Raw genomic sequence first — 11,299 nt, forward strand, 5'->3', positions numbered from 1 at the left:
CCTCACTCATGTGCACGCACATTGTCACTCTTTCTTTCCCTTTTCCTCATTTATTTGTTCTTTCGCATCCAAATACACCATCCCCCCCCACCAGACACCTCCAGACACCTCCGGTCTCCTCTCTTTCACACACTGATCCTTGGGAAACGGACACTCCGGCTTCCTCCAAGACCACTTTGTCTTTCGGCTCTCTAGTGGACCCTCTTTCCCTAACTTTAAGCCACAGGAGCTTTCCCAATTCAGTCCTGTTCATCAGATTGTTATTGGCTGGACAAAATTGGCAGGGCCTCTATTTCTACCCGTTAACCTCTCTCCCCGTCTCTGTGATGCCTCTCATCAGCTCTCAATCTCTGCCTTTAACGTCTCTCTCTCATACCTACACTCCGCTGTTTCATCCTCTCCTACAATATCCACCCTAGCACTCGTACCGCAATCTGGTACGTTATGACTTACACGAGGTTGTACTTTGGAATCCTGGTAATTTCATGAACACAGCTGATGAAGAGAGGATTTTAATTTGTCCTTTTAGATCATTTTTATTGTTTCTGATTTTCTTCTTTTTATTTTATTGCCGTTTGCTTCTGTGTGGTTTTAGTTGCAGGGCTTTGTAATTGTTGATGAAATCACGTGAAGCTGTTTTTCATTTGCATTTGTGCATATTCAATAATGACCCAACAAATCTGGATTGAATTCTCAGTATTTAAACGTCCCTATCTCTATTCCTCTACATCCATCTCCTGTTACCCATCTTTACCTCTTATGTTCCTCTATCTCACTATATCCCTTTATAATTTGCTCTCTATACCTCCTGCCCCCTCTTTTCCAGCCCTGTCTTCAATATATTTCCAGCTCTGTGTAATTCCCAATGTTCTACTACCTCTCTACTCATTCCCCCCTGCATCCTTCCTCCTCCTTTCCTTTAACTCTTTCATCTCCCCACCCTTGTCTCGCTCTGACTCATTGCTAGTCATCCCTGTTGCCACCTTCAATCTCTCTTTTTCCCTTTCTCTCTGTCTGGCTCTCTGTCTCTCTGTCTCTCTGTCACACTCACAATGTCAAATTAAACAAACGACTTCAAAATTAGACGGATAAATGCAGAGAGCTTGGTTCCACGATGAATCACTGGCCATCCCTCCCCCCCCCCCCCTTCCCCGAAACATGCTAAACTCTTTCCTCTCCTCATGAGATAAGTATGTCCATGCTAATGGAGGCCACATCGAGATAAGGCTGCGATCATCTGCTAGGGAAAAGCCATCGCCATAGAGGAATGTCAGGCTTTGAGAGCAGATCGTTCTGTAATGGGATCAGACACTCAGTCGAACGTGTACAGGTTCCAGCATTGTACTGACACATCTCGCCTTTAGCAATGTTTACATCTATTTCGGGAATAAGCCCACGATTTTTCCCCCCCATTCGCCGGAGAGCTTGTTATGCGCTTGCTTGCTTCCTCCTCTATACTCTCAAACAGCATTATTAATTTTCAGGAAAATTAGGACAGGATTTTTGTTCAAGCTTTTGATGGGTTTGGAGCCAGTTTATCAGAACGATTATAATGAATGTTATTTAAGGAAGGGCTCATCTCATCGTGTTTACTCACGGAGCCTAGACCGGTCCTATAATTCACAAACTCTTGTTCTTAATGAGCCAGTCTGGGGCAGGCCAGTTTGCTCTTATGCTTCTCACAAAGACAAAAGGGTACCATGGTCTCTTTAGCTGGTTGGAATGTTGACTGAGAACAAGCATCTCTCATTGTAAGCAATGCATATAATAACATGTAAAGTATGACATGTAACACAAGTAACTATGATTCTAAGCTCTCTCAATGACTCGCATTTCTCTCTCACTTTTTTTGGTAAGCACTTTATCTCATCTAAGCATTTCACCTGAAAGTGGGAGTTGCAAAGACATTGCAAAGAATGCTGAGAAAGCAAGCTTTAATTCACCCCCTGCAAAGTGTGGAACATCCCTACATCACTAAAATACCAGAACATTCCAAGTTAAAGTTCTACATTTTCTTTATCATAGTGGTGTTTTGCATGGCATATGCTTAAACATTTAGCAGGGACTTCTCAGGACAGGAATAATAAAAAAAATGTGGTGATGGCATTGAAACGGTGGGATTTGTGTAAAGAGCCACAGAAGCTGACAGATACACTCTCCCAGGGGCTCCGAGCCACAGGAAGTCGGAGGAGAGTCTTACCTGCATATCTGCCCTGTGGCTCGTGACAGCTGTAAGGTCTGACTGGCTTTAGCGTGTAACTTCTATCTCGCTATGCAGTGACCTACACCGGCTGTTTTTCATTCCAGTGTGCCATTGAGGAAGAGGGGTGCGAATCATTCTCTCTTTTTTTAGAGAGAGACGGCAGAGACCCAGAATTGTAATGCAAGCTCTGTTTCTCCTGGACCTTTTGGCTTCTCCGTGTTATTGCACCAACTCGCACGGAAATATTCACGATCTCCTTTTGAATCTGAATGCTTTTAGCATCACGGTGATACAGACAGAAATTTCAGCATTAATGGGATTAGTGCGCAAAAACATCCTTTCTGGCAAACGTCGGCGATGCTATAATTGTATTAATCCAGATGTATCCCGCTGAGGCAGAAATATATTTTTTGAGGGAGACCAGGTGAAGAGAGCACTGCGTGTAAACGGTCACACGTCACGGAGTAGCGCAGGACATTGCTAAAACAACAACCATAAAACAGTCTTAATCTTAACGATTTTACAGTTTAACAGCACTTTAATTGTTATAGCAAGAGCCTATCTCAGTCGCTGGGGTTTATAGAGAACGCTTGAAACAAAACAGAGGGATGAAGTCTGGAAGATGAGCTTATTTCTCAAGCAAATTCACGCACCACGAAGCATATTTAAAAGCAGTTTTCCGAAATTTCGGAGAAAAGTCTGGGCACTGTAAAAGCGACAGTGAACTAGCTATATGTAACTAATTACATGCAGGCATGCTAGCAGCCTGGCAATGACTGCAATCTGCTATAAAGCAATATGCAATTCACTCAAGGTACCTGTCTATTTTCTTTAAGTCTCACTACTTTCCACCACAAGAAAAAATACTGGCCACTGTTTACTAGCCACTCAACACACAGTATAAAGTTTAGTGTTAAATCGACACTGATGAGATACATTTTATTCTGAGAGAGTGCATTTGATCCCTCTTGGATTCATATAAACTCTAAACACTGAAATGTACTTCGCCTGTTACTTGTGTGAATATGCCATTGTAGTGCTAGCGGTTGCAAAGATAAGTCACAAAATGGTAGGCTTAATTGTTTATTTGGACAGCAGTGATGTGATGTTCTTTTTTTTTTCTTAGAAATGTTTGTCCATCCTGTGTTGTCTTATTATATTAAAGCAATCCAAGTCATACGCACTGAGTAAACAAGCAAATGAAAATGACCGCTTTTCCCTCTGACTCACAACGATAGCCCACGCAGAGCAGCCCCAGTTCCTTTCTATAGTCCCACTGATGTCAGCGACAGCCAGGAAGATGCCCCCCTTATAGACACTAGAGGTTTCATTTGACGCCCGCAGTTTTCCGCAACAGCGGAGCTGACATGTCCCGGGTTAACCCAGGCTTTCTCAAAGACGGGTTTTGAATGAAAGGTGGTGGTGTAACGCAAGACATGCGTCATTTAAGCGATCACACTCCGCCTACCATTGGCCTTCAACCCAGGAGACAGTCAGACTGGCACCCCTGAGTATATTTATAAAGGTAATTAAGGTGAAGGAAAATTAACAGACAGTCACGCAACATAGACAATTAATCCTGTGATGCCAGTACCACACACACGCGCGCACACACACGAACACACACGCACGCACAAAACCTGCTCTCATTAAGAGCTGTGAGAAAGTGCTAGCGATGACACTGTCTCTCAACCTAGTGAGAGACTACACGTCCTCCAGAGATAGAAAATGTTCTGTATAAATTTAGCAGTGCAATATATAACTGCCTGCCAGATGGTGACACTAGTTGTATGCCTAAAATATACAAACTCACCTGTTGAATACACAATTACATTTTATTTCACTTGCCCTGTATTTATTAATATTTTCACACAAACATGCTTCATTTGACGTATCACATTATGCAATATCGTTTTGAATAGGCTATTGCATTTTGAAAATATTTGGTCGTTATATTTGCATAACGTTTAAGTGACAGCTACGTATATTCAAATGTGCTGTGCCATTGTCGCACGTTTTGAACGTTTACTTCGTCCAGGAACGAACAACTGCATTTTCATTGCTTATTCGCGGAATTGTCTTTTGTAGATCTTATCGAGTTTAAAAAAAATAAAAATAATGTATTTATTTTTGTTTGGTTGCTTGTTCATTGAAGTATTTATCAGAGTTTAAATGTAAGGATGCCCCACCTCCCCCTTGCTGCAGTCAGTACGCCTGCAGAACAGTGCAGCTTTGCGCGGGGACGTTTGTATATTGAATCTTGCACCCTTGCGCTCTTTGCATGTTGCTGCGCCATCCTGTCAGGGAAATGAAAGAGAACGGCCCATTTCATTTGTACTTGGTATGCAAGAGGGGGGGCATGAATTACACAAGCTGCCTGCTTGTGCTCAATGTGGTCTCCCTCTGGCCTCTAAACCCCCCCTCACTCCCCCACCCCTCTCTCGACTGATATGTGACAGTCCCGGAATGTTAATTTAGATCGCTTCATTTCGCCGGCTGCCTGGTGTTTTTTTTTTGCTTGCGAAAGGACTGGGACTCGCTAGCGATTAAACGCGTGGAAATATATAAACGAGAAAAAAGAAAGCTGGACGTTTCCTCGCTCTGTAAACAGGCGTGCAGAATGAATGAATTCCCCCCAGCGCCTGCCTCCGTGATGTCGCTACCGTCGGCGCTGCTTTTTCGGCACGCCTCAGAAACATGGTAATTACTCCTGCTTATTTGTATGCTCGGCAGACGCCCGCGGTCCTGGCCATCCATTCAGCTGGATTCTGAAGCGTGTCAGGTTAAGTACTTTACCCAGGGGTACTGCTGCAGTATCTTGCCCGAGATTCTAACGCAACACCCTCTGGTGACCGGGGCTAATCCACAAGCCCTATACTGCATACTGCCCCCCGCCGGGCGAGTTGAATTAACACTGGAAACGTTCTTCAAAGCATTCATATTTATGTGCTTACACGTACATTAATGCATTTTCAAATGCAAGCACTAGTAACTACAGACCTATATTTACAGGTTAGGGTGGGCTGCCCCCTTTTGATCGCAGTTGTGCAAACACTCCCAGGCACAAGTGAAGTTCTAATTTCGTCGTTTCGTTTTCATAATTTGGTATGTAGGTTTGGTAGGTATGGTAATCTGCAGTTAGTCCGTTTATGTCAGCATGGGCTGGTTGCAGAATAGTTGGTGTGTCAGTAAATTAATTGTACTGCACTGTGCAGGTTTGGTTTCTCATGGGCCTAGTTCGTTTGTGGTTTTAGTCCACTCGGACCACCTTTTAATTTCAATTTTGGCAGCAAATGGTACTTTGAACATATGGGGCAGCCAGTTGACCACACTGTCTGGATGTTTAATGGATCTTGAGAGAGAGAAGCCATCTCTACATATGTTATATTGTATAAAATATACCTTTGTAAATATGTGCAGCTGAAACTTTTTGGAAAGTTTTTATTTTTCTCTGTTTTTACTTTAATTTATGCCAATTTGAGGAATTCTAATGCTTTTATTGGATATTTTACTTTCATTACTGTTGCTTTAATTATGAAAAGGCGGCTTCAATTGTATAGCCCTGAACGTTAGTTTGAATTGTCCAATAGTAAAACCAGATGTAATCAGGTACTGCTAATTTCATTAGAACTGCTTTCGGCATCTGTTTTCCGAACAAAGCAGTGCTAACTTTATTAGCAGCCCCCGGTCTCAAGGTTGGTTACCGAACAGGATCACACAGTGACACCCTCAAATGCGTGCAACACAAAAAGAAAAACACAAATAAATGATTGTAATGTAATTACATATGACAGAGTAGAGTAAATGTCTTTTGACTGTTGCAGGAAATTCTTTGGAAAGATTTGCAACAGTCAAATCATGTTTCCTGTACTCCTTTTTTATGTTTATAAGCACCTTGATAATTATTGATTTAGGTTTTTCTCTGGCATACAGTGGAGCACGCTTACTGTGTAGCCATGCAGGATGGGCAAACGTAATAGGCTAAACTGCACTGTTTAAACAGCAACATAGAGTGATCATATTATTCATCCTTTAAATATAAAGTTGTTATGGCTTTTTACAAGTTAACCTTGTATTCCACTGCATTTGCTACAATTTCACTTTTTTCCAAATTTAATTTTAATAGTGCTAAAATTTATTTTTTATGGCATTTTAATTTCTTGTGAATGGAAAGTGATTCATTTTGGTTTAATGCTCAGGTTTTTGCATATGTCTAAGGCATGCTCGTATACGCTGCTTCGGGTTTCTTACAGGTTTGATCGACTGGGATGGATCTGTTGGTTATGGAAAATCTGAAGTTCAGCAATGAAATGTAATTGAAGTGGAGAGTAGGCATTGCATTGTTTAAATAATCTGATAAACTCAAAAGGTAGCACGGTCTATAAACACGTTTTAGCACACCTACTACAAATTATAAAGAAAAAATAAATAAATTGTGAACAATAAACCAATGGGTCAATTCAGGCTTACGTCTAGCTATGAAAAAAACACACAAAGCCATGCCACATTTTCCTTTTGTAGTTTGCAAGCTATCTTGGCCACAAAACCTGCCTGAGGAGGCTTTTTTGAAGTGTCGGAAAGAGACTGTGGAGAGACTACATCTCCCAGCATCTCCAAGTATGCCAGACGCGATGGGGCCACTGCTTGTTATGGCCCAGATGCAGCTGTAGTAACAGGAAAGAGGGTGATCTGACTCCAGGGGTGCTACAGTCTCTCGACTGAAATTGCCAAAATGAAGGTGGACGTGGCTCCATTCAGCTCCACCTTGAGTTACTGCTAGAGCTTGAGCGATTGTGCCTTGGCTGTGAAAATCTGGCCCGCTAGCTGTGTTCGATAGTGAACTGCTGTTCTGCTAGTAGACAAGGTAGGACAATGCAATACAGCAAAGGAAGAATAAGAAAAGTGTTTTGGGAGGGAAATAAAAGAAGAGAGAGAAATATCTCCTATTCTGCTTTGAAACAAGTGATAAAGTTCCTTGTATGTGTCTGCAACTCTCAGTTTCTTCTTTAACTGAGTAATAAATTGATTATAAGTGGGGTGCAATGTACAGAAAGAGTACATCTACAGTAGGGTGGCGTAGGAGTCCTGTTAGAGAAATTCAGACAATGATAACAAGGCACTTCCTCTCGCACAACGGGGGGAGGAAAGAGTTCATCTGTAAATCTGGCCTTGGTGCGTCATTCGTCCGTACAGTAGATATGGAGAAATGGGGTCAGAGAAAAGCAGAGAATTAAATCTGCAGTTTTGTTGATGGGAAAAGCACCTTTCAATTTGAGCGCACAGCAGGGAGGTGTTTTTTTTGTGTGTGCAGGAAACCCTACTTTTTTGGCCTGGTGTAAAAAACAATGGCCAGGAGGACCATTGAAGTAGGCAGGAAATGGGCCTGCTTGTGGAGGTAGACTGGGCTGTTAACGGTAAGCAAAAATGTAGGATTGAGAGAAAAATGATTTGCATCGCAAATGAAAAGTCCAAATGTTTTGAGTTAAGGAGGAGTTCCAAGCAAATATTCTTTTTATTCAAAGGCAAAACTTAAATCTGGAGTATATAAAAAGTGCAAGGAAAAAAAAAATGACTGAAGGAAAAAACTGTTTATAAATATTTTGGCCTACAGTTCCACCACCATTGGTTACCATTCCCAGAACTTTTCCTCTTTTTAGTTAATTATTTTTAGACATTTTTTTGACAGATCTCACTAAGAAGAGGATGTGTTGCCATATCTCTATTGGTCATTCAGGATTTTGGAGTGCCAGCTCCCCAGGGCTGTTACCACGGCCACTCAGTGAGTCATCACGGGATTGACATTGAGCGCGCGAGCATAATCACAACATGGCGGACCGGGCTCGACCGAACGTTACCCGGCCGTTTTTTCTCTCTCCGCGCGTTTGGAGTTATCTCTCGTCTGCGTGTGTCGCACAGAGCATCGCCATTTCCCGCCGTCTCAGAACGCGGCTCGGCGCGGGAGGCCCGAGTCACGCGGCGCTGTTTCGCCCTGGGCCTGTGCTCTCCTTCCCCACCGTTTCGCCAGGAAGGGCTTCCATTCGTCCTCGGCTCTTGTAGAAAAAAAAAGAAAGAAAAAAAACCCCCCTCTCGAGTCCCGCTCTTCAGTCTCGGCGGGCGTGCTTGTGTGTGGTAAAGCAGCTGAACGCAGGGGCAACCGCGCGCGAGAGAGCTTCACCTCCGTGAGTCATTCAGCCTAAGCAGCGCTTTCCTCCTGCCAACAGTGTGCTCCTGAGGCCAGAAGGGATTCGTCATCTTTTTTATGTGTGTTTTTTTTCCAGGATGACAGTAAAGAGAAAAGTAAAGACAGCTCTGTATTTGTGCCACTATTAACTATTGTTTGCTCCGCTCAGTGAGAGACCCCAGGTAGCCCATTAACTCAAACAAGAATGACATCTAATGAAAAAAGTTTAAGGTGAAAAGAATATTAATAAAAAGAAGTCATCCTGTCCAAATTAAGTTCATAATGATGCCGGCAGGTGGTAGTTTTAACAAGGATCCATGAATTTGGTTTGAGTCTCAGAATAAAAGACTAAAATACTGACAAAAATTAGGTAAATTTTCCATTTACATATGAATATATTTATTTATATAATCTGACGACCAGCCACAGTTTTTAATTGTCCACCTTGAAAGTAGACAAATCACACAGATAGATTGTTTGTGCGTGTGTCCATTTGCCGATTGACAGCTTCACTACGTTCGATAAACTCCCTGTTGCACCAACTTGCTGTTAACCACAAAATACTATTGCTAGTATTGAGCAACAGAATCGAGAATAGAGAGAGACTATTCTTCAAGCGAAAACATACAGGAGAAGGAGGGGGGAGAGCGGACCCATAGTAGGGGAAAAAGTACACTGATGGAGAGCGAAAGAAAGGCAGAGAGCGAGAACAGAGAAGTGGATGGTGTGTCTGTGTGAGCGGGGGAATGTATGAGTGATCGTTGGAGTGTGTCTTTTGAGACCGGCCTATCAGCTCATACACCTTTTCTCCCAGCCTGCTCAGCCAGAACAGAGCCACTGAAGCTCGAGGCCTCTGTTCACCCGAGATAGAGAACAGTGTGATGCGTGCGGGCCGTGGATCAAGGTGACGTCAGACATCTTATCACTATTTCAAGTCTTAACATTGATCAATTCTGTTATACATTTATGTATTTTGTGTTGAAATATTCAGGATCGGGGGATGTTTGGAGGTCGGACAGGCTGTGGGATCGGGGGGGGGGGGGGCTTGGCAGATCAGATCAGAGGGCTGTCCCGTACTCTGCCAACTTTCTGGGACTATTTTGTTTGGACTTGGTAGCTTTACCCAGTGGTAGACTTGCTTAGAAGCTTCTGGTACATGGGCAATGATTTTGCTATATCAGGACCATGGACAGTGGCCTCACTGGCACATGCCACACCCTGGACAGTGGGAGCCTTGGCTACAGCCATGCACAGATAAGGCTGCTTCACACTCATCCCAGGTTTTGCTTATCAGACCTGAGGTACAGTCTGCTGCAGCATTAGTAAGGGACCAACATTAGCAGAGCAGCTACCTCTGGCTCTCTTGCTCACATGACCAGAACAGCTTGACACTTCTAGAAGGTTTACTGTACTTTCAGCAGACCCAGTATAGAGAATGTTTCCCCCTTATTTTCCGGTCTCATTTCTTTTGAGTTTGTTTTGCAAGAGATGGGGATCAAAATGGCCGCCTCTTATGTGGTCACCCGCGGTCACGGTGGCCACACTTGCCTCTGTGCCGCTGGTCATTTCATGGCTGCCATGGCGACCGGACAAGGAAGCAGCCTGGAGCCTGAAGCATATCTGCATTACTATTATTATTGTTATGAAAATGATTGTTCATGGGAAAGTGAGATAGAAGACATGGGTAGAAGTAGAGAGAGGAAAGAAAAGCAGAGAAGTTTTACCCAGGCGACTATACTGTAGAAACCACTTAATATCACTTTATTCATATTCATTACTTTTGACTTTGCTGCTATATATTATCAGCTGTCAGATATAATATATAATATTCATATAGGACAGCCTTTCTGTAAACCTATAATACATCCTTATTATGAATTATTCTGACCTGAAAAAGTTTGAGCAAAATCATCTTGACTGTTCAAATATTTGAAGTTGGAACCCATACCCCATATAGAGAGAATGTTCTGGTGTCAAATGATTAGGCATTGCCAGGCTGAGGAGATGGGAAGCTGAGCTCAAACAAATGTGTTTGCCAGGCTGAAGATTTCAACTGACTGAAAATATAACCTTGAGATCCCATCCCAGCTCCTTGGCTAGTTTTCACAGTATGAATTCAGTATGAAGGTTTTTTTATTTTCATCTCCCTTTCCCCGATATATTCCCCTAGCCTTTCTGTGTTCAATATTGTATACATTTATCTAACCAGTAGTATTCACAGTAACAGCATTGCCAGAATGTACTGGCTCCACAGCTTTTATTTAAAAAATAAATAAATAAAGAAAATAAAGAGTAAGTAAATGAATATGCATTATTGCCATGTGACTGCCAGCAATGCACTTTCCTTCCCTCCTCATGTTGTTGTCAATGAGTCTTTGCCTTTGTTTGCCATTAGCTTCGCTGATTAGCCTCAGCCGGGAACACCATTAGGATCCTTTCTTCATCTCTCTGGATGGCCAGTTCTCATACACAAGTGCATGCTGGTCTTTCTTTTGCGTCTCTATGACAACATTGGCTGCCGAGGGAGAGGGTGAGCGGGTTGGACGTCTGTGCACGTGCGGGTTCGGCGGGCTCCAGCATGTGGTCCTGTGCAGTGTGGTGCTGTCGGCCTACTACGATGTGAAAGGAACTCGCACAGTACACTTAACTAGACCGTCTCTCCAGGCCTTGCATAGCTTTGAATACAAAAGACATGCTCTGTGTATGTCTGAGCAACGTTTTATTGGGATGCATGAATTAACGATTGAGCCTGGGGGTTTATGGAGTTATCTCTCAGACACAGTGTCTGGCTCTTTGTGTGTGTTTTGGTTGTGCGATGCTAGTAATTTGGGAACATTTGTTTTGGGGTAACACACATTTAGGGACATGCGTTTCAGTGTTTTTTAATGTTGTCTGGTTTGTTGTGTGTTTTTTGT

The 11,299-nt window shown here is 42.9% G+C and overlaps 1 protein-coding gene across 9 annotated transcripts in view; it reads left to right on the plus strand.

Moving 5' to 3' along the window:
* LOC135250915 (syntaxin-binding protein 5-like) overlaps window positions 1-11,299 on the plus strand; it is a 177,388-nt gene that overhangs the window by 69,939 nt on the left and 96,150 nt on the right. The gene's annotated exons all lie outside the window — the stretch shown is intronic.

The sequence above is a fragment of the Anguilla rostrata genome, chromosome 3 (assembly GCF_018555375.3).
Source record: "Anguilla rostrata isolate EN2019 chromosome 3, ASM1855537v3, whole genome shotgun sequence".
Classification (NCBI taxonomy): Eukaryota; Metazoa; Chordata; class Actinopteri; order Anguilliformes; family Anguillidae; genus Anguilla; species Anguilla rostrata.